Source organism: Hemicordylus capensis, chromosome 1 (genome assembly GCF_027244095.1).
Source record: "Hemicordylus capensis ecotype Gifberg chromosome 1, rHemCap1.1.pri, whole genome shotgun sequence".
NCBI lineage: Eukaryota > Metazoa > Chordata > Lepidosauria > Squamata > Cordylidae > Hemicordylus > Hemicordylus capensis.
In genome coordinates, this window is record NC_069657.1 from 327416931 (window position 1) to 327437269 (window position 20339).

Here is a 20339-nt window from a genome sequence, read left to right on the forward strand (position 1 = left end):
GTAGTGAGAAGTTTACATGATCTGAGTCAAGTCAGGGTGACAAATTACAACAGGTTTACCTGGTGCCTTTAATTTGAGATAAGTCAACCTAAAGAAAAAATGGTTAAGTATGGATAAGTCAAGCCCACTGAATCAACTTTGCACTGGTAATTATCTTTAGCAATAGTTACAATGCTGCTGTCTCTTACATTCCATTTATCATTGTACAGGAGTAGGGATGTGTAAACTGGTTCACAGGTTTGCGGTTTTGGTTTTGAGGGTTCGATGGTTCGGAATCTACCCAAAACCAACCCCCCCCCCGGCCCGCGGTTCCGTCTGAATCAGAACCAAACCCCCTGGCACATTTGCAATTTTTTTTACCTATTAGCCCCTTCGGAGGGCTTTGTCTAGGCCACAGGGTGGGTGGGGGTCTGCGAAGGTTTCCCTCCCCCGCCAGCCTCCCTCATGAGTGCCGCGGCCCATTTGGCCACTTTATTAGGCCTGTTTGGGTCTCTGTAGACTCACACGGTGGCCATTTTGTTCACTATCGCACATGCACAAATGGCCTCTGTGAGGCCTGGCATGGCCTAGAGCCTCGCAGAGCCCATTTATGCATGTGTTGTGGCCATGTAAAAAAAAAAAAAATTAAAAATGGCCACCAAAACAAAAATGGCCACCATGCATACACAAATGGCCTCTGTGAGGTCCTAGGCCATGCCAGGCCTTGCAGAGGCCGTGTATGTGTAGCAGCGGACAAAATGGCTGCTGTGCCTGTCTACAGAGGCCCGAATGGGCCTAATAAAGCGGCCTAATGGGCCCCGGCAGTGGTGAGGGAGGCCAGTGGGGGACAGGGAAACTTCATGGACCCGCCCCACCCCCCACGGCCTAGACAAAGCCCCCTGAAGGGGCTAAAAGGTTTAAAAAACAATTTTTAAAAATTTGCAACCCCCTGGGACTGAACCGAACTGGGTGGCGGGGTTTGAGTGGCTGCGGAACCGAACTGGGCCAGTCAGGTTCAAGTCCAGTTCAGACTTGAACCAAACTGGGCCAGCTGGTTCCATGCACACCCCTACACAGGAGCATTGGAATACTGTGGCTGGCACTCATAAGGCCAACATGTGTAGTAAGGGGGGATACCACCTCCTGAGGCAAGGGCAGTGCTGTGGGGACTGGTCCTCTGACAAGCTCTCTGAGCCCTCATTGTTCTCTCCTCTTTTGCTGCTTTGATGGTTTTCCCCGTAGTTGTGTGGAAGGTCTCTGCGCCTTGGATATCGTCTGTACTGGGTACAGTTGGCTGCATATTTACTGCCTTGCACTGAAATGCCACCAGGACCTGTAACATTGACTGCCTTCTCTCCCTTTTTTCCTTCCACCATGTCAAATGCCACAATCTTTCCATCTCCCACACACACTGTGAAGGTACTTCCGAGGGTTAATTTTCTTTAAAGCAGTCTGGTGGACAAAGACATTTTCTTTGGTGTCATTCCTGTTGCTGAAACTATAGCCATTCCTTACACCAAACCATTTCACTGTCCCCATGACCTTTGTTGTTTTCTCTTGATGAGGTTGGGAAGAAGCGTCCGTTTGCAGACTGGAGGTGGCTTGCAGCCATCACACTAATCCCTCTTGTGTAGGATTGTCGTAAATCTGTTAGCTCAGCTAACCCAACAGGATTTACAACCCCCTTCAGTACTCCCCCTGTGAGTTAACAGAAAGTAGCAGCGAAGCTACATGAACTCAGGAAAGTTTGGAATTCAAAATAGCACATGGTCTGCAGTCAGTGAAAGTTGCTAACAACATCTGAGCAATTGACAGACTGCTAAATATATATGGCTCAAGGGAACCAGCAGCCAATAAGGCTTCCCTGAGTCAACACTTCTGCTTCCTCTCTTGTGATCTCCTGCACCTGCATGACTCCCACTGAGCTTTCCTCTTGAGACATCCTCTCAAGACAGGTGAAATCCCAGCCTCCTCCTCATCAGAAATCATGTCTGGCAGCTGTTCCGAATCCTCAGCTCCAGAGTCTGGTCTCCCTGCCAACTCCTGTTGCTGTGCCTCTGAGCCCTCACTAGCAGGCAAATCCTCCTGTTCCTGCTCTGACTCTTCTGAGTCAGTGAGCCATGACAAGGATCCTTCTCACCTGGATGTAGTATTCAATCCCAGCCATGCAAGGCCAAGTGATCACCAATCAGCATAGCAACAGGGCAATTATCCAAAATTAAAAACTCCCCATTCACCCTTCCAGTCTCCAATCTGGATGGGCAGTTTCACTAAGGGAATCCTCTTCTGTACCTGGGCCCCTTCTGTGTGTATTACAGATGTATTGGCCAATGGGTGGGCCTTAAGAATGGCCTTGTGAACCACAGGGACATTCACACTGGAGTACCTTCGGGCCACAACTGATTGGCCATTGACAATTACTGGAACTCTCCTACCTGGGGGAATAATGTCCCCATTAAACTCTAGCAGAGTGGGGCTAGTCTTCTCTGTCCCCACTTCTGGAAGGCAATGTACATAGTTGATATGGGCCACTGCTCAGGAACAGTCCTTTTCAGGTGCCCCCCCCCCTCCAGCATCTGAAGCATCAAGGACGAGGTGTATTTGCAGTGCAGCCTCCTGGTGGGGGAAGCTCCTCCTGCTTGGGTGTAGTAGGATGTGCAGAGGTCCCTGAGCCTACCTGGGCTGGGAGTTGATCCTCCCAAAGCAGGAAGGGTATTGGAGAGTCTCTTGAGAATGTACTGGATAGACCTGGAACAGAACTTAGCCTCAGCAAACCTTTTGGCCAACTCCCCTGCTTCAGTAATGGTCTTTGGAGCTCAATTGAATAGTTCATAGAGTGAATCTGGGAAGTTGCCTAAGGAATGGCTCAAGTTGTATAAGGTTCACCAAGTCCTCTAGGGACTTGGCCCTCTCCATCCACACTCCATTTGCCCTTCATAGCTGATGCGCAAATGTCTGGCATGTTTTATTGAACTTATTCCAGGGGTTATGGAACTTTCTGCGGGCATTCGCAGGGGTAAGCCCCATTCTGGATTTCACTCTTTGCCAAAAAATCTGTTAGTACTCCATCTCTTCCACTATCACCTCAGCAGACACAGCCAGCAATAGCCCACTGAGGTGTGATCTCAGGTAGTACTGTGGTGTGGAGAGCCTGCAGGGTTTCTATGGGGAGAATGGACTTGACCCGCCCTCCCCGCAGATGAGCATGGAGCCCACCCTGGGTGACTGGATTTGCCGCCTACACAATTACTGGCTCTGTCATGGAGCTGGTAAAGGCAGTGGGGATTGGGGGCCACTCGGCCCCTGAAGGTCCCAGGAAGCCCCGCACAAGTGCACAGGACATTCTGGGGAGACCCCTAAGGTTGGGAGGCTTGTTGCAGCATCCTGGTCAGAGGTCTATTCATGAGTCATTGCAGTGCAGAGCTGCACCTTGGTGATTCACAATCATTAAAATGAGATCACTTTGATACTTAACTACATAAGGGCTACTAAGATAAGCAGCTGGTGGAAAGGCATTTTCATATGGGATGCCAAAAAAGAATTGGGCGTATGTAGAAAGGTCGTGAAGGGATATATCCCAAAGTCTTTGCTTCACTAGAGCTATTACAGAATTACACCTCATCTGGAGGAGAAAAGCAGATGCCTAGCCAACCTGTAGTTATAGTAAGGATTGGAGGGAAAACTAGGCCTCACTTAGAGCAACTGCTGGGATGGGCCTTTCCTAAAAAGGCCAATTTTGAAAATGAAAAAGAAAAGAAAAAAAGCATTAGCTTTCTTTTGGGCAAAAATTAATGTACTCCATTACCAGTTTCTGCAGGGATGATATGATGGGAATTCCTCCATCTCTGAAGATTTGTCCTTGTAATGGTCAGGAAATAGAGTCAGTTGAGCATGTTTCGTTGTCCTGCAGTTTCTATACTGGAGCCCACCAACAATTCAGTATGCCTATGTTGACTGCACTGCCAGGCAGTTCCAATCAATACTATGATAAATATCTATTAATAGATAAAATCTCAAGGGTGATCTTAGTAATGGCTTAATTCCTGCCAGTTGCTATTAGAATGATGAAGCAACTTGTAAACTGATGTTGATGGATGGATGGATGGTTTTGTGGTTGTGGGGTGAGGGTTACCTTGGGTCATTTGATGTCTGGTAAATATGAATGGTACTGTTTGGTATTTTTTTACACCTTTTTAAAGTGGTGATTCTCTTTACTGAGCAGGGGGAGAACAACTGGCCTTCTCTCCAGCATAGCATCCCTCTAGTGGCAGTTGCTGGTGTCTATCTTATGTTTCTTTTTTAGATTTGGGGGACAGGGAGCCATTTTATTCATTCATTTATTTCTATGTAAACCACTTTGGGAACTTTTGTTGAAAAGTTTGTGTGTGTGTGTGTGTGTGTGTGTGTGTGATATTTGTCATATTCTAGTGCTGTAGCCATGACTGACTGGCAGATACTTTCTAAGATTTCAGGGAGGAGTCTTTCCCAGCCCTATAGGAAATGCTCAAGATAGACATTCAGACATCCTGCATGCAAAGCAACAGTTAAACAAGAAAAACAGTTTAAAAATCCTGAAAAACCAGGTGCATTAAAACCCTTTACAACAATTTAAAAACCCTGGAAAGCCAGGCCAAACAGGGCTCTCCTAAAAGCCAATAAAGAGTTCAAATTACAGATCTTTACAATAAAGAGTTCAAATTACAGATTTCTGCAGGGAGTGCGTTCCACAGTCCAAGAGTGGATACAGAGAAAGTCAGCTGCTGAGTCGCCATCAAACATACCGGTGGTAACTGGAGACGGACCTCCTCAGATGACCTTAACATGCAGTGGAGATCATACAGAAGAAGAAACTTTCTAAGGTAACATGGAACTAAGCAGTTCAGGGCTTTCAAAGTAATAACCAGCACTTTGTATTTTGCCCGGAAACATATCGGCAGCCAGTGCAACTAGTTCAAAACAGGCATAATATGGTTTCTCCTAGTTGCCCCAGAGACCAGTCTGGATACCACATTTTGAACTATCTGAAGTTCCTGGACTATGTACAAAGGCAGCCCCACGTAGAGCACATTGCAGTAGTCAAGCCTGAAGGTTACCAGCTGGTGCACCACTGTTTTGAGGTTGTCCTCTTCAAGGAATGGATGCAGCTGTCGAATCAGCTGAAGCTGATAAAAAGCACTCCTGGCCGTGGCCTCCACTTGAGATACCAGGGTGAGGCCTGGGTCCAGGAGTACTCTTAAGCTGCATACCTGCTCCTTCTGGGGGAGTGTAGCCCCATCCAGCACAGGGAGATCTAACTCATCCCTCAGATTCTGAGCCCCTACAATGAGCACCTCCGTTTTGCTTGGATTCAGCTTCAATTTGTTATACCTCATCCAGCCCATTACTGCCTGTAAGCAGGCATTTAGGGAATGAACAGCATTTCCTAATTATGCAGATGAAAAGGAGAAGTAGATTTGTGTGTCACCAGCATACTGATAACACCCAGCACCAAATCTCCTGATGACCTCACCCAGCGGTTTCATGTAAATATTAAAAAGCATTGGCGACAGAATGGAGCCCTGGGGGACTCCATGTAACAGCTCCTGTTTTGAGGAGCAACTGTCAACAAGCTCCACCATCTGGAATCTGGCCTGAGAGATAGGAGCAGAAGCACTGCAAAGCAGTGCCTCCTATCCCCAACTCCCCCTGGTGACCCAGAAGGGAACCATGGTTGATGGTATTGAACGCTGCTGAGAGATCCAAGAGAACCAACAGAGTCACACTCCCTCTGTCGATTCCCCAGTAAAGGCCATCCATCAGGCCGACCAAGGCTGTCTCAACCCCATAGCCCGTTCTAAAGCCAGTTTGAAATGGGTCTAGATAGTCAGTTTTCTCCAAAACCGCCTGGAGCTGGTTGGCCACCACCCTCTCGATCACCTTGCCTAACCAAGGGAGATTGGAGACTGGCCTATAACTATCCATCACTGAGGAATCCAAGGAAGGCTTCCTAAGAAGAGGTCTAACTATTGCCTCCTTCAAACATGGAGACACCCTACCCTCCTTCAGCAATGCATTTATGATATTAACTAGGCCACCTCCAACAATCTCCCTGCTAGATCAAAGCAGCCAAGTTAGGCATAGTTCCAAAGATCTAGTGGTAGGCCACACCGCCCCAAGCAGCTTGTCCACATCCTCAGGAGTCACAGATTGAAAATGATCCAACCTAACACTGTAAGAGGGATCGCTGGACACCTCCTCCATAGACCCTGCAGAAAAAGTGGAGTCCAAGTCAGCCCAAATACAGGAGATTTTGTCCGCAAAGAACCCACTAAAAGCGTCACAGCAGAGCACCTCTGGGAACTGATTTGAAGCAGAAGGAGCAGAAATTATACGGTCCACCTAGGTTTTCTACCTTGTTAGATTCCATCCCTTCTTTAACATACAATGCTACTCCACCTCCAAAGCGCCCCTCCCTGTCCTTTCTATAGAATTTATATCCAGGGATAACAGTGTCCCACTGGTTCTCACTGTTCCACCATGTTTCTGTTATGCCCACTATATCTATTTCTGCATTAGCAACCAAGCACTCCAGCTCACCCATCTTGGCTTGGAGGCTTCTGGCATTGGCATATAAGCACCTGTACACAGAATCTCTTCCCTGGTATATGCTACATTTCTTTTGACTCTTTGACCAGCAGGAACAGCCCTCTGTCTACTCTTTATGTGGTTCTGCTCTGTCCCCTTCTGCTTTATCTGAATCCTTTGCAAACTTGCATTTTAAAGGATGGCTTTTGCCAAATCGTATACTGCCCAGCTCCTGTCAGCTATTCCCCAGGCATCATTTTAAAAGTTGCTCTGCAACCTTTTTGATTTTAAGTGCCAGCAGTCTGGTTGCATCTTGGTTCAAGTGCAGCCCGTCCCTTTTGTACAGGCCTTGCTTCCCCCAGTGCCTAACAAATCCCAGTGCCTAAGAAATCTAAACCCCTCCTCCTGGCACCAACATCTCATCCACGCACTGAAACCCCTCAGCTCTGCCTGTCTCACTGTACCTGTGCATGGAACAGGTAGCATTTCTGAGAATGCTACCCTGGGGGTCCTGGACTTCAAAATGCTACCTATCAGCCTAAATTTGGCTTCCAGGACCTCTCAACTACATTTCCCCACATTGTTGGTGCCGACGTGTACCATGACAGCTGTCTCCTTACAGCCTGGGGACAGCACTGCCTTACAGCCTATCTAGACACACCGTGATGTCCGCAACCTTCACACCAGGCAGGCAAGTCACTGTGCAGTCAACAAGCAGTCACAAACCCATCTCTCTATACCTCTAATGATTGAATCACCCACTACAAGGAGGCCCCCACCCCCTGCAAGTGTATCCCCTGTGCGAGAGTATATGGGCTCATCTTCCATAGAAGGGGTCCCTTCTAAAGGGCCTTTCCCTCTTTCTCAGACCGATGTCCTCCTTCCCCAAGACCTTCATTCTCCCTGACAGCAGAGGAGCTATCAGCCCTGGAGTGGGATGCCTCTACCACATTCCTGAAGGTCTCATCCACATGCCTTTCTGTCTCTCTGAGCTTCTCCATATCCACCACTTTGGTCTTGAGGGAATAAACCTGTTCCCTGAGAGCCAGGAGCTCCTTGCAAGTTGCACTGAGCACACACCCACGGCTTCTGCCCATGGAACAAATAGTCATACATGTGGCACTCTGTGCAATACACTGGGAAGTGCCCCCTCCCCTGCTGATTTTCTATCTTCATACTGATTTTGTTGGCTGTTTAGATTATTTAGATATAGTTTATTAGAAGGATAGGTCTCAGCTGTAATGGTGAGCTATTTAACTGTCCAAATAGCCTTTCTCTCAAGGATTTGAGGGAGAGATCAGTAATTATGTGAAGGGATTTGTACTCACCTTCTCTTCTCCACTGGGCTCCTTGCGATCACAGAGACTAGTTCCAGGCTCTCCCGCACACTTCTCGGAAAAATCCCACAAAATTCCAATGTCCTGTTTGCTATCCCTGTTTGCTATGCTCCCGGGCCTTCACCTCTTATGTAGAGAGTAGACTTCAAACTGAGACACAGGATGTGTCTCAAAGGAATGTGGGGCCTGCCCCAGCCCTAGCTGACTCCATCCCTCTAGGCAGGCACAAACAAAAACACAGGAGTTTGCTAGCCCTGGCAAATAACACACACACTGACTAGGACTTATCCCTTAAAGAGAAACCAGCCCCTCAAAATCTCCCCCCCCATTAGTTATATATTCTAATCTATCTATCTAATCTATTCAGATATTGCAGATTCAATTCAGAGAGATTTTGAAGTCTAGATATTGTATTCTAATTTAGCTAATCAATGCCCTGTTTGGTCAAAATTTCAGCCAAATCAAATAGCAATCCAAAGATTTTAACAAGCCTACAGGATATATGTGGAAAGGCTAACTATGATGGAGAAAAAGCTATAGAATCTTAGGGCAGGTTCATACAGGAGCCTGTGAAGCAGTCCCCAGATTGACAGAAGGTTCTAGCCTGTGATAACAACCAGTGCTCCAAGCACCTGGTGGGCCTTTTTACAGCCTTCTCAGCAGTGACAGGACTGTTGTCAACACTACCTAACTTCTCATAGTCTTTGGCAGTGCCTGCCTAAAAGAAGAGAGAAGAACATGGAATTGGGACTTCCTTTAACTTGAATGAACTTCCTTGAATGAACTTCTGCCAGGTGCTACCAAGGATACTGAGCATGGGAGCAGTGCTGGTGATGCCAATGGTAATATGGCAGAGAAAGCTTGAAACAAGGCTTTACAGATTTATACCTGATTCAATGCACATTTAGTCAGAAATAAGTCTCACTGAATTTGATGGGCTTTCTCTCAAGTAGGGATGTGCACGGAACCAGTTTGGAAGCACTTTTATGGACCTCCAAACTGGTCCGAATGTCCGACAGTTTCACCAGTTTGAATGTGGGGGGGGGGATACCTTTAAGGACCAGGAAGGGTGCTCTTAAATCCCCCACACACAAACCATGTTTTCCCCACTGGCACTGCACTTTAAAATGGTCCCACAGGGCGGCAGTGTAGCTCCTTGCCTTCCCAGTGCTCGTTGGACCAGAAGTGGCTGGAAGTGCTTAATGTGCATGTTGTGATCTGTCAGGAACCTTTTCCTTAAAGAGTGAACTGGAAGGGAACACTGTCCTGTCTGTCAGGCAGTGAGCTCTAGGGATCAACCACTTGGCACACAGTGACCAGGATTTAGAGGGCCTTGCGGCAAGAAGTGAAGGGGTTCTTTGTTTGCAGTTGGAGCCAGGCAGGGGAAGCAACAGGTTGGCTGGCCAAGCCATGGAAGCAACCAGGAACTCTGCAGGGGCCTGAAGTCTCTACCATGGTTTTGGTGAGTTCAGGGAAGAGGCCAGGGCTTGGCTTCGGAGAAGGGTTTAGCCAGGGAACCGTGTGTTAGGTAGCTGGTGTCGGATTTCTTTATTTTAGTGCTTTGCAGATCCTTATGACTGGTCTATTGTTTTTTATTTTGTAATGTAAGAATGTTGTACCTGTACCCTTTTTATCCACCCAGGGCACTGCAAAAGACTCTGTAACCTTTAAAGGTGCTTCTAAAGGTTCCTTACAACTGGGGGTACTTTTTGAATTATCTTTGCAACTGGTTAACCAAGATTTTAAAGTGTACTACTCCAGCTATCAACTGGAGTGCTCTTTTTGAATTATTCTTGAAAGTACTGAGTGGTTTTTTAAAAACTGTAACGGAAGCTGAGAGAGAGAGAGAGAGAGAGAGAGAGAGAGAGAGAGAGAGAGAGAGAGAGAGAGAGAGAGCCTCAGACTAAACCATCTGTAGTATTTTGAATAAAGGTGATTTTTTTTCTTTTTAACACCCTGCTAACTTGGCAAAGAGGCACCTTTTACCGTGGTGATTCTCTTTATTTAGCCGGGGGAGAGTAACTGGCCCTGTCCACCCCCAGCACAGTACTTCCAGTGACTGTTGCTGGTGTGTATCTTATGTTTCTTTTAGATTGTGAGCCCTTTGGGGACAGGGATCAATCTTATTTATTTATTATTTCTCTATGTAAACCGCCCTGAGCCATTTTTGGGAGGGCGGTATAGAAATCGAATTATTATTATTACTTGTTTACACAATCAGACAGGTGTTATTGACTGGTTTGTTTTATCCAGACATCGAGTCCTTCCCAAGGACCTGGGATGGCTGAATATTATTGTCAATGTTGTTGCTGTTGTTATAGATATCATCGGAGAATATAGGCTGTTCCCAGTAAAGATGCTTTTTGTAATTGGCTGATGGTGATTTCTGTGGCCCCTATGGTGTTGAGGTGCTCTTTAAGGTCTTTTGGAACTGCACCCAGGGCACGAATTACCACTGGGATTATTTTGGTGTTTTTCTGCCACAGCCTTGCAATTTCAATTAGTAGATCTTTGTATTTTGTTATTTTTTCTATTTCTTTTTCTTCTATTCTGCTATCCCCTGGTATTGCTATGTCGACTATTTTAACTTGTTTTTCTTTCTTCTCGATTACAGTTATATCTGGTGTATTGTGTGGCAGATGTTTGTCTCTTTGTAGTCGGAAGTCCCATAATATTTTTTTTACATCTTAATTTTCTTCAACTTTTTCAATTTTATGTTTCCACCAATTTTTGGCTACAGGTAGCTTGTATTTTTTGCAGATGTTCCAGTGTATCATCCCTGCTACCTTGTCATGCCTTTGTTTGGAGTCAGTCTGTGTGATCTTTTTACAACAGCTGATTAGGTGGTCCATGGTTTCGTCTGCTTCTTTACAAAGGCGGCACTTGCTGTTTGTTGTTGATTTTTCGACTTTTGCTCTTATTGCATTTGTTCTTAGTGCCTGCTCTTGTGCAGCCAGTATTAAACCCTCTGTTTCTTTCTTCAAGTTGCCATTCTTAAGCCATTACCAGGTCTTAGTGATGTCTTGTTTTTCCACTTATATTGTGTAAATATTGACCACGCAGGGGCTTATTTTTCCATTTTTCTGCTCGGTTCCTGAATTGTTCTTTCTTGTAGGCCTGCTTTGTTTTGTTGATGTTGAATAGTTTCTCGTTATTGACCATTTGAAGTGCATCTTCTTCACTGTCCTTGATATATTCTTGAAGGCCTCTTTTCTCCTCTTCTACTGTTTGATGGATTTGCAGCATTCCTCTTCCACCTGAGCTGCAAGGGAGGTATAGCCTATCTATATCACTGCGGGGGTGCAGAGCATGATTGATGGTCATGATTTTCCTGGTCTTACGATCCAGCGTCTCTAGCTCTGCCTGGGTCCAGTCTATTATTCCTGCAGTGTATCTGATAACAGGTATAGCCCAGGTGTTTATGGCTTGTACTAGTATCTTTCAGCCCATTAAAATAACGGGCACTAGTAGCCTTTTCCCCGCCACCGCCACCGCTGGCCTCCGCTTTCTGGGCCGCGCTGGCCGCCGCCATCTCTGTCCTTCCTGCGGCCAGGCTGGACCCGTCTTTCCCCTCCCGTGTCTCTGGTGTCTTTGTCGCCGGCCTCCTCCGTCTCTGGCGGGGCCGAGTGCGGCCGCCGCTGCCCGCAGGGCCCGGCCCGCCGCTGCCGCCAGCGGGCCGGGCCCAGTCCTCTTGCCGTGGCCGCCACCGCCATCGGCCCCAGTCGCCCCGCCGCGGCCACCGCCACCAGCAGGCCCAGTCTCCCCGCCGGCGGCTGCCAGCGGGTTCAGTTCCCCCACTGCGGCCACCGCCGCCAGCGGGCCCAGTCTCCCCTCCGTGGCCACTCGACCGTACCGTGTTCTCTGGCCGAGGCCGCGGCTCCGCCGCCGCCTCGGACGGCTTCCCCTGCCGCCTCCTCTCCCCGCCCGGCTTCGGCAGCGGCCGCTTCTCCTCAGCCCGCTGCTTCTCCTCCTCCCGGCCAACATGGCTGCCTGGTCCCTACGGTCGTGTCTCCCTCGGCGTGTTCTGGGCATGCGTAGAACGCATGCCCAGAACGGCCGAGGGAGACACGGGCGCAGACACCGGAGGACACGGGCGCACACCCAGGCACTTTATTATAGAGGATGGTGTTCCCACCATTGAGTTTGGACTTGAGGATTTTTCTAACTCTCCTGATGTATTCACTTCCAATTCTTCTTTTAACTTCAGTGTGTGCGATGTTATAAGCCTCGAGTATGCCCAAGTATTTGTAATGTTCTTTTTCTTCCAGGTTCTTGATCTTGCTTCCATTGGGAGGTTCTATTCCTTCTGTTTTTCTTATTTTTCCTCTGTTCATTATTAATGCAGCACACTTGTCTAGTCCAAACTCCATTGCTATATCGCTACTGAATATACGGACAGTGCTTAGCAGTGATTCGATTTCTGACTGGGACTTTCCATACAACTTCAGATCGTCCATGTACAGCAGATGGTTGATTTGACTGGATGTTTTAGATGTTTGGTATCCGAGGCCTGTTTTGTTGAGTATTTGTGAAAGTGGGGTCATGGCGATTACAAACAACAGAGGGGATAGTGAGTCCCCTTGGAAAATGCCTCCTCTAATGCTAACCTGTCCAAGTGTCTCACCATTGATTGTTAACTGTGTACTCCACATGCTCATTGCTTTTTTGCTCTGAAAGTTTTTGCTGACACCAGTTGTCTCTAAACATTTTAGTATCCATGTGTGAGGCAATGAATCAAAGGCTTTCTTGTAGTCAATCCATGCAACACTTACATTTGTTTTTCTTCTCCTGCTGTTTTCTAAAATCATTTTGTCAACCAGCAGCTGGTCTTTTGTGCCTCTGGTGTTTGGGCAATTTCCTTTCTGTTCTACTGGAAGCTGCTTATTAGTTAATAAGTGTTGCATCACTTCATCTGCTATTATTCCAGTTAATAATTTGAACATGGTTGGCAGGCAGGTTATCAGTCTATAATTACTTGGAACTGCACCTTTTGCTGGGTCTTTCATAATGAGATGACTTTTCCCAGTTGTTAGCCATTGTTCAATATCACCGCCTTTCATAATGTGATAGAACTGTTTTGATAGTTGTTTATGAAGGCTTGTTAGGTGTTTAAGCCAAAAGCCATGGAGTTTATCGTCGCCTGGCACAGTCCAATTTTTAATTTTCTTTGCTCTTTCACTTATTAATTCTGGTGTTATTATTAGATCTTGCATTTGTTGGTTACATTTTTTGACCTCTTTCATCCAGCCTGCTTTTTTATTATAATCTATTGGATTGTCCCATAATTTTCCCCAAAATTGCACTGTTTCTTCTTTATTTGGTGTTTCTAGGTTTCTTGCAGTTTCTCCTTCTATGCTTTGGTAGAAACATCTCTGATTCGACTGGAATTGGAGATTCTGCCTGTGTTGTGTAATTCTGGCTTTGTATCTGCTAATCTTCTTTGACACTGCTGTTATTTGCTGCTTTATTATTTCCAGGACTTCTCTAATTTTCCTTGAATCTAGGTGGTATTTTTGGATCAGATACTATTTGGTGTTTTCATTCTTCAGCTTCTTGTCTTTCATATCTTTCAATTTACTAGCATCTGATCTAAGCCTGGAGATTTTATTTTCTAATCTAATCTTCCATTTAGGTGATGTACTGCTTTCTTTTTTGACAGGTCCACTGATCTTATATCCAAGCTCTTGTGTTGTTATTGTTGCTGCACTGTACATTAGTTGGTTTGTTTCTTGCAAATTCTTGGTTGTTATTTCTGCAAGTGCAGCATTGACATCTTTTAATGCCTGAGCAAGTTGTTTTTTGGCAACTGTTTTTAGAGCTGGAAGTTGAACCCTGGTCATTGTTTGGTTCATGTGCTCAGTTATTTTTTGCTTTAGTTCTTGTTGCTTTTCTGTTAAATGGCATTTGGGTTTTTGAGGTGAAGGCAAAGGGGAGGTTGCCTGGTTTTGATTTTGAAACAGTTCAGCAATGGTGGCATCCTCTATTTCCAACACCTCCTCCTCCACCTGTGCCTGAGCAACTGCTTCAGTTGGTGGTAATTCTTCTTCCATATCTTGAGCCTGTGTTGCTCTTTGCAGTTCTTCCAGCTCAACTCCTGTGAATACTTTATTTCTCATTATGAATCTTCTCTGGTCTGCTAGCCTTTGTTCTGTTATTTCTGTATCTGGATGCTTCTCTTTCCAAATTTGGTACATTCTTTTTAAATAACCTCTTCTAGTTGGACTAGACTTGTAATAGCAGATCATTATTTCCTTGTTGGCATTTTTCATATTTTTTTTTCGGTTAAGTGACGTTTCTTCCAGTAACCTTGCAGTCTCCAGCCCCGGTTGCTCAACTGAAGATCCTGAGTCCTGTAGCCCACTTCCCACCAGATGTCCAGGGACTTCAGCACCTGGCGTATTCCTTGTTGACCTGGGCGACGACAGATCCGGTATAGATTTATTAAAGTTACATCTCACCATATTGTTGATGGGAGAGGCACTCTTTGTCTGGCTCCTCTGGTGAGACCTGTCCAGTATGGTTGGACCTCTGGCATAGCTCTCACCTTCCTCAGAGCACGCAAGCCCCACAACCACGCCAAGGTAGTGCCTTATTATTATTATTATTATTATTATTATTATTATTATTATTATTATTGGTCATTTACAATTTTAACCAGCCTCTTTGAGTGGATTTTTAACTCAGGAAAGGTGGGGCTGGAAAGGTGTCTTACTCTGGTGCAAACATGCCTCAAGTCAGCAGCACACTACCAGATTTTCTCCTCAAGCGTAGGCTACATGTGGGAGGTTTTTGCATTTTTCCATTTTGTAAAAGAAAGAGGGTTTTCCTGGAATTTTGCCCACACCAGGAAGGAATTATACCCTGTTAAAAAGTGGGTATGGTGGCAACAGTACCAGAGGGACAGCCTTTGTTGAGCAGACATGGAAGCAATGAATCAGCATGTTTCTTTGACCCATTTGGACTTGTTCTGAGACAAACGCTGGGCTTAAATCTGCCATTCGCCAGTCTCCTTTCATTTTAGCGCATATATCCATATTTCATTTAAGTGAGAGGTTAGCAGAGCATGCATATATACGGCCAAGATATCTCTATCCAGATATGGCTGCAGTTGCCGTATCAGTCATTGCCGATAAAAGGAACTCCAAGCCACAATCAATCAATCTTTATTATGTTCAACAACCAGAAAACAAAATAAATAAAAAACCAAGATGAGACAAGATTATGCCAACAATAAACTATAATAAATAAATAAATAAAAATTTAACCAAACTCTTGATTAATTTTGCAGCTTATAAAACAAATTTAGCAGCATTTAAAGAAATAAAATCATTCTGGTCAGACTGTAAATACTGAAGGTAAAATAAATCTTAATGAAAAGGAAAAATAACAGAAGGAGTAATAAAATGAATTGAAGTATCCTTATATAAAGAACAATATAAAAGGACATGAGCTGTTGATTCAATGCCAGCTCAAGGGCAGAGCTGAACTTCGTACGGTATTTTCTTATATCTTTCTTCTAATACTGCCATAGGAAGAGCATTAAAATTTGCAAGGGTTAAAGCTCGTCTAAATTTTTACACTATTATCTGAATTATATATCTTGCTGGCCTTAAAATGTAAGATTGATTGCTCAAAAATACATCTCTTGGAAAGCAAGATTGATCTAATTATCCTTCTGTATCCAGTGCCTATTGTCTGAGCATTCTCTTAGCCTGCTCAAAGCCCAGAATCATAAGAGATTCCTGTGAGAATCTGTAATAACATAATTTCTGTGGGATAGATATTTTCCACTTTGAAACAAAAATATCAGCCAGTGCCAATGGGACTAATCCTACTGGGGTGGTGGGTGGGGGACAACCTAATTACACCGGCTTCTCGGCAGAAAACCATGTTAGGTTATGTTGTGCAACCTGGAGTATGTTTCTTTAAAATTTTGATTGTATGGCCTCCAATGGGGCAAAATTTTCAGTAGGCCCAAGTTGAGCTCTATACAAAAGCTTTGGCTAAACATAGCTTTAAAGCTGCTGGAATAAATAATGCATCTCTAGAGTAATAAAAAGATTGTGAGGCTATTCCCACGGTCAGCCAAAATTGGGCTAGGGGAGCCTAGCCCGATTTCGGATGATCGTGGGAACCGGGCTCGCAACCGAGCCCGGTTGCCTACCGGCGGTTAACCCACCAAAGTACCCCTACCCTTAAACAAGGTTTGTGGAGTGAGTGCTCCACAAACCCAGTTTTTCTTATTGTGAGTAGCTGTGGCGCAGCTCCGCGGTGCAGCTACTCACGAGTAGACCCTGGGGGAGGCAAAAAGCCACCTCCCAGCTCTGGGGGTTTGCTCCGGGGGTTTCATATCCTGTGCCCTTGCGCAGGGCATACTGGAGCTTCCACAGGCCATGTGGCCCCCGAACTCCCCAGCCCCCTGCGGTTCCTTCACTGAGCCGGCAATCATGTGGGTGGCTGATCCGGCCACCCAGGGCTCCCGCCTGCTCGTGAGTGGGGAGAGCGGACTTAGCCTGCAATCCCTGCTTCCCTTCCCAAATCAGGTCTCACTGATTGTGAGACCCGGCTCTGTATGTTTGAGCTGTTTTCTGAGTGGGGATGTGTGAATTGATTTGTGGCTGAATTGAATCAACTTGAATCTGATTGATTTGAGTTATTTGACCTCAAATCGAATTACCCTTGGGGCACTGACCAGATTCAAGATCAAATTGAATACCTAGATTTAAGCTTGAATTGAGTCAGCAGTTTTAGTTGCCATTTTTTTCTTGCAGGGCCAGCTCTCTGAGCTTCTCTGCCACTCTGGTTGGTTCCTTTACACTAGTTCACAATTGGCTGGTGATCTCCCATGCTGCTTGGTGTAATTCCTCAGTTTGAAATAACTTCATAGGGATTTCCTATGAAGAAGTTATTTCACAATCGAGAATCCATAAACATTCCTAAAATTTCACCCTTTTGCCCAAGTCCTTTGGTGGTTGGACGGTAGTTGGCACCCATGGGGCTCTACCACCAACACATTTTGGTGCCCCTTAACCCTTAAAAATCAGGCCAAATCAATTCAAATTTGAATCAAATGGAATCAAATTTGAATCAAATTGACCCCAGATTCGAGGCAGCAGATTGAAGCTCAAATTGAATCAGGCTGATTCTATTTGAACTCAAATCTAATAGCAAAAATTGATCAATGCACATCCCTATTTCTAAGTGTTCTTTGAAACATAATCCAAGTGGGCGCTTACCATAGACTTGGAAGACTATGCCTAAGTATTTAAAGATTTAAACATGTTCGATTTCATGACCATTCCCTTTCCATGTGTAGGTTTTGGAATGCTTGGCAAAGGTTAAGACTTTAGTCTTTGTAAAATTAATCTCTAATGCTTCCTCATTGTAATATGAGGCAAGAGAGCATAATGTGTGTTTTAAACTAATCGGAATCTGAAACAAGACCATATCATCTGCATAAAGTAATTTTGTGATATGTTTGTTTACTAACTTCAGAGAATGATGAGCAGAATTATTCAAGTGCTCCGAGCAACTTGAGCCTCTAGTGACAATGCTGAATCAATGAGCACAACCCCATCTAGAACAGGCTGAACATCATGCACCCTTGGGGAGAGGAATCACCGAACAACAATACTTCTGCCTTGTCTGGATTGAGTCTCAACTTGTTCACTCTCATCCAGTCCATTAATGCATTCAAGCATCGATTCAGGACAGTCACCACCTCACCTGCATCTGATGAAAAAGAGAGATACAACTGAGTGTTATCTGCATACTGTTGACACCACAGGCCAAATCTCCAGATGACCTCTCCCAGCAGTTTCATGCAGATGTTAAACAATATAGGGGGAAGAATAGAACCTCGTGAAACTCAAAAGCACAATTGCCAAGATGTTGAGCAGTAATCCCCCAACACCACCTTTAGGAAATAGGCCTCAAGGTAGGAGCAGAACCACTCCAAGCAGTACCTCCCACACCCAACTTGGCCAGCCTGTCCAAAAGGATACCATGGTCAATGATACTGAAAGCCACTGAGAGGTCTTATTTATTTATAAATAAATTTCTGTTGAAATAAAAGAGATTTGCATCCAAACAAATTTGTTTAGGTGGTTTAATGCCAACAGTCTTTAAGCAACCGTCTTTGCTGCCTGTGAGTTCTGTTCTCAGAGCTAAGAAAATATGGTAATCATGGGTTTCAGCCAGCCACATTGACCTTCAGTTGACTTCATGGGCAGACCCTGTAATGTGCATGCTGACAACACCCCATGGGTGCACCACACAGGGCTTTATTTTAACACTTAACTTTAACACTTTAGAGTGTTAGAACCTGGGGCAAAACATATTTCTGGGGTCCTCCTGTTGTACCCTCCTGTTGTACCCTCTGTATGCTGTTAATTTCAACTAATATGTTGCAGACCATCAGCCTTTTTGGGATTTCTTTGCCACCCCTGTCCACCTCAGAATTGTTGAGCAGGTTGTACTATGACTGTAAGTCATCACAGGCTGACTGAAAATTCCAGCATCCATAAATTGAAATGATTTTGAGAATTGCTTTCCATTTTCCTGAAAAGGCTGGACTAAGCGGTAGTTGAAAGAGACCTTCTGCAACCTGATTCTTGAAGCTGTTGATACTTTTATATTTTATAGGGTGTCTGGGATCACTGCTCTGCTTTCTGTGGGTGAATTTGTAATTTCTAGCATCAGTAAACTCAGTCATTCTCCAGCAGCTCTTCTCATCCTGGAATCACACTTCCATTTTCAAATGGAATTTTTGTCCATTCTGAGGACTTCTTTTTAGAAATAAAACCAATTTCTTTAATGGCACACATGTGGCAATTAGGCCTGTGCACAGCCCAAAATGTCAGGTTCTGATCTGATCATGTCCAACCAAACAATGAGACTGTTGGGAGGACAATAAGATCTGCCTCCCGCAACCCTTGTGCTGTGTGTGTTATATCAGGACCAGTCAGAGACCTGAGGTGTCTGTTGGAAACACACACACACACACACACACACACACACACACACACACACACAACCTCCTCTTTCCTTACCCCACTCTGCCTTGTACTCTCCTCCTCCTACTGCTTCACCTGTAACCCAGGTGTGGATAGGGGACAGGATGCCTCATTTCCTCATCACTCCAGAGGGAGCATTGAGCTAGGTGCTTTGCTGGAAGAAGCTTGATTTTTTAAAGTGTTTTTGTTTTTAATTTAGCTGTCCTACTAGGTGCCAGAGTGGCTGAAGTAGTTCAAGAAACACAACAGAGACAAAGGCAACATGAAGACATGCTTACACTTGCTCTGCTCCTGCCACTCATCACTGAGGTGTGGCACAGTGAGCTCAAGTTCAAGTTCTTTAATGTTACAGTCACAAGCCAAAACAAGGCACAGTGAGCAAATGGCTGGCCCTTAGGCTTTCAGTTACTGAGCTGGCAGGGTGCTTGGTGCAGCAGCTGTCAAGGAGACAGACGCTCATTTCCCTGCCTCATTTAATCTGTCCTAGTAGGACAGCTTTCCTTCTAGGCCCTTAAGTGGCCTTGAGTGGACCCGCAGGGTCATTCCAGGTCTAAAGAAGGAAAGATGTTGCCTGACAGAGTTGCCTGACAGAGGGCATGTTGGTCCAAAATGTCTGTTGGATCTAAACGACTGCACAGCCCTAGTTAGGGATATGCACAGAACCACGTTCCTGGTTCAGCTAGAATCTGGACCAGATTTGAGCTGCCCTAATTCAGCTTGGGGCTCAGCCTGGTCTGGTCTAGCCATTCAGCTGCCTCGTGAGCTGGCTCAAGGGGCTTAACGGGTATACTTGTAAAGGGGAATCTGCAAGGATTCCACTTTACAAGTAAGGGGCTTTTCTGATAGTATATGTGTGAGGGGTGAAGGAAAAAATAGTCTTTAGGTTGTCTTTATCTTTAAACACAAGCCTCCGCCACTAATGGTGGTAGCCACAGCGGTGGCGGGGACGGCTGAGGTGGTTGCGAGGGCTTCTACCACCCTCACTGCCAGTCTCCCAAATGGCAGGCCAGGCAGGCTGAGGCCCATTTTGGGCCTCTGCACACATGCTGCCACCATTAGAGTGATGTTCGCGTGTGCATAGAGGCCATTTGCATCACCACACACATTACATGGTGACGCAAATGGCCTCTATGTATGCACGGAGGTCATTCAAACGGCAGCAGCATGTGTGCAGAGGCCCAAAATGCAGTGTGCAGCCTGCCTGGCTTATCGTTTGAGAGGCCGGGGGTGGGTGGGAAGAGCTCTTGCTGCCACCTCTGCCATCCCCGCTGCCGCTGTCTCCACAGCCACTGTCCCTGAGAAAGGCAGCCACTTATTTTTAAAGGTAAAGACAACTTAAATACTACCTTTTCCCTCCCAACCCTGCATTAACTATCAGTGAAGCCCAGAGGCGTAACTATAGGGGGCGGGGGGGGCACTTGCCCTGGGCGCCATCTTTTCGGGC

The 20339-nt window shown here is 45.6% G+C and overlaps 1 pseudogene; it reads right to left on the bottom strand.

The window, feature by feature from the left end:
- Window positions 1-1048: 1048 nt before the first annotated feature.
- LOC128339038 (Y-box-binding protein 1-like) lies at window positions 1049-11593 on the bottom strand (annotated as a pseudogene).
- Between the last annotated feature and the right edge of the window lie 8746 nt (window positions 11594-20339).